Below are 6000 nucleotides of genomic sequence, written 5' to 3'. Positions count from 1 at the left end.
CCTCCCTGCTCCTGTCCTCTGACCACAAGCCAGTTCAAAGTTCAGCTCAAAACTCACGTCTGTCATTCTGCAATCATGCGTCAATTCATACTAATCTATTATTGTAATTCTCCGTGTCATGTGGTCTCTCTCTCAAAGACATGATTTTTAAACACAGGAGTCATTGCTAGACACACATTTCCCTAGTGAGCTCTTTGGCAAGATGGACTTTTGCTCATCTCTGTGGACTTGCAGTGTGCTCATGGCTTTGACATCCACATAGTCCAGTTTGGGCTCGGCCCGGGGATGTCAGATGCCTTTGCACATGCACATACACATACACACAAATGCACATGTGTCACTATACAGGATCATCTGAACTCCATTCATCTATCAGTATTCATCTTCCTTCTGAGTCATGGCTGAAGCAGATAAGGAGCTGGTTTTGCTATTGGCTTCACAATAATAAGTAAACAGGTATTATTATTTTGCAATTAGGTATAGCTGCATGAATTGGAGGTCTGGAAGCACTTACTTAACATTAATTAGTCATCAATGCATAGCCCACATGAAGTAGATAAGGATTTATGGTGCAGAAGGTAAAACTGAGGCAGAAAAGAGTATTAGGGCCAGACAGGTGAAACTCCTGTTGGAAAGGTTTGCAGTGTCTGGGTGCCTCTTAAACCCCACTGCAGACCCAATTTGAAGACAGCAGAGGTAAAACTGGGGCTAAAATGCTGAGGGCAAAATCCTGCCCATTGTTCCCCAAAGTTCAGGACAGAGCCCTCCAGGGTTAACTAAGGCCCCAGCTCCCATAGAGTTGTGCTTGTCCTCTGCCTTTGCACTTCCTACTTCTGCTGCTTCTTGGTACATCACTGAGTTCTCAGTGCAACAGATATGGCAGGCACCTAGCAGAGCCAGAGTAGTGGAGTGGATCTGTGTCTTGGTTGGATCTAGCCTGATACCTATAACATTTTCCAAATCATCCAAATGACTTGAGAGTCAAAGGCCAGCTGAAAGAACAGACACAGATCAAAGTTTTGAGTAAAGAAAGATGTGACTAGACATACTGCATGGGATTTAAAACACACTGATGTCTTACTTTGAAGGCCAGACTCTCTTGCCTGAAAATAGGTGCATAAGGCCCTTTGAGGTGTCCTGCAGGACATCTGGCTGCTGTTTGGAAAGGCAAAACTCTCCCAAAGGTCTCAGTTAGATCTGCCAATAGGCTCGAGTAGCCCAGGGCACCTCAGAGATACTCAGTTTTTGATATCTGAGCTGTGTCCCAGATGTTCTGCTTAATAGCTCCTGTTGTCAGTTCATGCCCAGCATGTGATTCACACATTCAAGTCTGTTTCTCTAGAGATGTGGCCCTATCTCAGACACTGAGTAAGGTGATGAAAACACACTCAAAAAGGCCTTTGAAGTTCTTTGGGTGAGAAGAGGAACAGCCTCACTGCAGGCCCTATAATTCCCATCAGAATATGTTATCATCTCTAAGGCTCATTGTACCTTGGGCTTCCCTTCTACTGTCATTCTCACCCCAGCGTTGGCTCTGTTGAAATCAGTATCACCAGGAGGATTTAATATCCCCCGAGTTGGCCTTGGTTTCCTTCAGTGCGAAGTGATGCCGACTTTAATGCTGACTGGCTTGTTACTTACATTTACATCTTGCTTGAGCAGAGGAGGTCTGCACTGACAATTGTGTGAGATGGTCAGGGACAGCTGAATGTCCCCACACTTTGTATTTGAGTGTACCCAAGTATCGGGGTACACTCCTTTACCTTGTGATGATCTCGGCTAGAGCAGTGCGTGTGGCTTGGAACCTACCTGCTTTGGGTGTGCACTGTTTTAATTTCCAAGTGTAAACCTTCCCCTCAATTGATTTTTGTGACCAAGCACTACCAAGAGGACTTCATTTGAGAGATCTATCTCTCAAATAAGATTGTATGCTGGATGCTAGCATGAGCTGAACTTGAGCATACTGAGTCCTCTGAAAAAAGGAGCATGAAGTGGGAGACCCAGAAGATTTTACTCCTTGTCAAGATGGAGAGGGAATAAAGTCTCCCTCCTGCTGTCCTGCTCTGAATACACAAGGGATCCAAGAGAAGTGCTCCTGTTGGGAAATAGTGACTGCCCTGGGAAAGTTGATGTCCTGATGGGCCTTGAAGCAGGGCTGAGCTGTGTGGATACAAGCAAGGAGCAGAGGGAAGAAAACAGAAGATGCAAAAGCTGCTCACAAGTTAAGCAAAGCTCACTGCACGCTCCAAATGGATGAAAAATGGTTGGAGCAAGTTAACTTCAGGTTAGCACTTTTTAATGTAGGGCAGAACTTTAAAGCCCTAATAAACTTCTTTTAATATGTGCTTCTGGAGCAGTTCTCCGTGGCTTGAAAACACCCAACTGATCAGAAGTGAGTGCTTACTCAGTCCTCATGATTCACCATCACCAACTTCTTCCAGCTGAGTCCCAGGAGCCCAAGATGACTGGTTGGTGGGAAGCCGTGGTCTTGTGGGGTTGAAACACATGCTGCATAAAAGTCTTCTTGAGTATTTTTTATGACAGCAGAGGACAGAATGAGATTCAGGATCTCTTGGTGTTCAGCTAGCAGAGCCTATAGTGGTTGATAGAGGCTTGTATCCTTAAATTCCTACCTTCTTGGAATGTCTCTTCCTATTTGTTCCACTCTTTTTGCCTTCTCCCATGTTTCCCTGCCCAATTCAAGGATTTCAGTCTGTCAGTGTCAAAAATGGTGTGTGTTCTGCTCTTTATTGCATTTCCACTGAGGCTCTCCTCTCTCCTTGTGTTTAACTCAGACCATTTCTCTACTGAGCCCCAGCTCTCTCATTGAATTTCTGGCTTAAAATACCTCTGCACACAACTGATCCCTCTGCTGTTTCTCCCAGGTCCCTTATCAGCTGTATGCACACCTCTTCCCCAGCTCCAGCTGCAGACACCATGTCCCCGACAACAGCTCTCCTCCAGCCCTCCCATCTGCCTCCCACCCACTTCCCTTCCACCACCTCTCTGGGCTGGCAGCCCCTGCCACCTGGTCCAGCTACTCCTGGCTCCCACTGCCCTCTTGTCTGCCTTGGTTTCTCTCTGATGAATCACAAAGTGGTTTCTCCAAGTAAGGCTTGCCGTGGTATCCCACCCTAACCTCCATCTCCATCCCCATGCCCATCCCTCTCCTCTCCAACTCTTCTCCGTTTCCAGTTCTCAGAGCTTTCTGTGGGAACAGATCTGTTTTCTCTTAGGGGTTGGTATGGTGAGCAGACTTGTCCTTCCTAGGAACTGCAGCAATTTTCAGAAAAGAGGTGGAGGAATTTCAAAATTTCAGGAGACTTGATACCAAAGGTCATCCAAGTTGCTACTGAGAACATCTGAAATGCATCTGGATCACACTGTGGTGGATTTCCAACCATGAGCAAAAGCACTTACCTACATGCCTTCCTCCCAGACACATTTTGTGTACAAAATCCAAGGCAGAGTCTTTTGCAGAGCTTTTACAAGTATGATTTTAAGATGGAAAAGAAGTATGTTTGTTACTGGTTGATTTCTGGAAGCACTTGAAAATGCCTTCGCAGCTAGAGGTGCATGTATGTATGTGCTTTAGGCAAACAAACAAGACAGAAATCACTCAACCCACAGCAGTGCCTCTTTGGCAATGCTGTGGGCAAGCTGCTGAGCAGAACAACAGGCTGTGCTGGCAGCATGCTTCACATGTGAAACCACTACCAGCCCCTTTTCTCAGAAGGTGCTTGGTCCATGGCTGGTGTGCAAGGACACCTACATCCAGATGTGGGCAGTCTGGCCATATCTGGAAGCACATGCATGGCAAGAAGGGAGAGAGGAGAATGAGTGGGAGATGAATGCAAGGGCTCAGATGGAGGGAATAAGGAGAAATATCAGCTAGACCTGCTGGGCTGGTTGAAATTCTTGTTTTGGGCTTGGACAGGGTGTTTAGATACGTTCTTCACTCTGCTTGTGGGAGCAGAGAAATATCTCCCATCTCCAGGCTTGGCCCTGCAAATGCATCCTGTCCTTTAGGTGGGAGGACCGGGGTGTCCAGGCCCTGTGCTGGGGCAATGCCTGTCCTGTTGCTCCAAGGCTGCTCTGCATCGTGCAACTCTGCAGTCAGCAAGAGATGACTCGCTGCAGGCACTGCCGTTAGGTAAGGGAGGGGACGCAGGTTTCCCAGTCATAAAGGTGTTGCACAATTAATTATTCTGGCTTGGCTCCACATCCCTGGAGCTTCAGGATGCCACACAACATGACTAGTGCAGCAAAGGGGAAGGAGCAGTCCAGCTAAGCCCCAGGCTAGCAAATCACTTCTGCTTGCGTCTCTCTTTCCAATGGAGTGAATGCTCCTCTCAAAGGGAGACGTGACGGAGCATGTTGTAGAGAAACACCCCCTGCACTACATGGGCAAGCAGGGAAGTCTTGCAGCCCCATGAGCTGTGTCCTTCCTTCCCTCCAACAGACACTGCACTGCTGTGCCCACCTGCCTGCAGCACTGCTCCAGGGAAGTGCAAATCCCTTGTGCCTGGGCTTCTTGTTTGTATTTGTCTGGTTCAAGGCAAAAAGTCGTTTGGTTTGACAGGTCTTTCTCCTGGAAATTAAAGACCTTGTATTTTTCTCCCTGCGGTGGTATTTGTGCTCTGTAATCAAGCTACCTTTCCATCTTCACTCTGATAGGCTGACCATGCCGAACTCTTTGAGCTTCTTACTGCAAAAAGTATTTCCTTTAGCTCTCAGGTGGTTTTCCTGTCTTCACTGTATTATAATTTTTCAGCATCCTTAAATACACACACACACACATATATACATATGTATATATACAAAAACCCAAACCCAGTGTCCTACACTCATCAGAGCTGGGTACCAATACTTTTGTGTCAGTCTTGTTGATCTGCCATCACCTGAGGTTCCCTTCCCTTCATCTCCATGCTCTCCAGCAAGCCTCCTGCTAGTGGGCAGATGAACAACATCAATGAAGAGTCCAGACATTGTAATCACAACCTTTTCCCTACAATGGACTTTCAAGAGACCCACTGGAATCTGTTCTGTACTGGCTGTCCAGCTCCTGCAATTACATGTTAATGACACAGGCAGTCCTGATGAGACATGGGGATACAGAAACAGACCTTTTTTTTTTAAATCCCAGCCTAAGAAGGATGGCTAATATCCATACTGACAGATGCCCCATCCCTGGAGGCATTCAAGGCCAGGCTCTGGGCAGCCTGGTCTGGTGGTTGGTGACCCTGCACATAGCAGGGGTTTAAAACTAAATGATCGTTGTGGTCCTTTTCGACCTGGGCCATTCTGAGTCTGATTCTAGGCAGGGTTCCTTGAACACTGCTGTAGCTGAGATCTGTAGCTAGTGAAACTCAGCTATGGTGTGCAGAAAACATCTTTTCTTTCCTCTGTCTTCCCATGAATGGAGACAGTGGAGATCTTCAGAAGTCCTCTGGACAAGGTTGTGGGCAACCTGTTCAACATGGCCCTGCCTGAGGAGGGGGTTGGAGCAGATGATCTCCAGCAGTCCTTTCTATCCTCATGCTTCTGTGATTCTGTGAACTATCTGTAGTATAATCCCAGACAGTGACCAGAACTCCTACAGTGCTAACAGATTAAAATGCCTTAAAACATCTGGTGTCATAGAATCATAGAATCACAAGGTTGGAAAGGACCTACAAGATCATCTAGTCCAACCATTTTCCCTTTACCATACCTACAGAAAAATCATTAGATCATATCTCCTAGCTCCCTATCCAGGCACTTCTTGAACATTGCCAGGGATGGTGACTCTACCACCTCCCTGGGCAGCCATCCCAGTGCCTGACCACTCTCTGAGAGAAAATGTTCCTTCGTATATCTAGTCTAAACCTCACCTGATACAACTTGTGGCCATTTCCTCAGGTTCTGTTTGTTGCCTGGGAGAAGAGGCCAAGCCCCTCCTCATCACTGCCTCCCTTTAGGAAGTTGTAGAGTGCAATGAGGTCTCCCCTGAGCCTCCTC

This window comes from Excalfactoria chinensis, chromosome Z (assembly GCF_039878825.1).
Source record: "Excalfactoria chinensis isolate bCotChi1 chromosome Z, bCotChi1.hap2, whole genome shotgun sequence".
Taxonomy (NCBI): domain Eukaryota; kingdom Metazoa; phylum Chordata; class Aves; order Galliformes; family Phasianidae; genus Excalfactoria; species Excalfactoria chinensis.
This window is presented reverse-complemented; position numbering follows the sequence as displayed.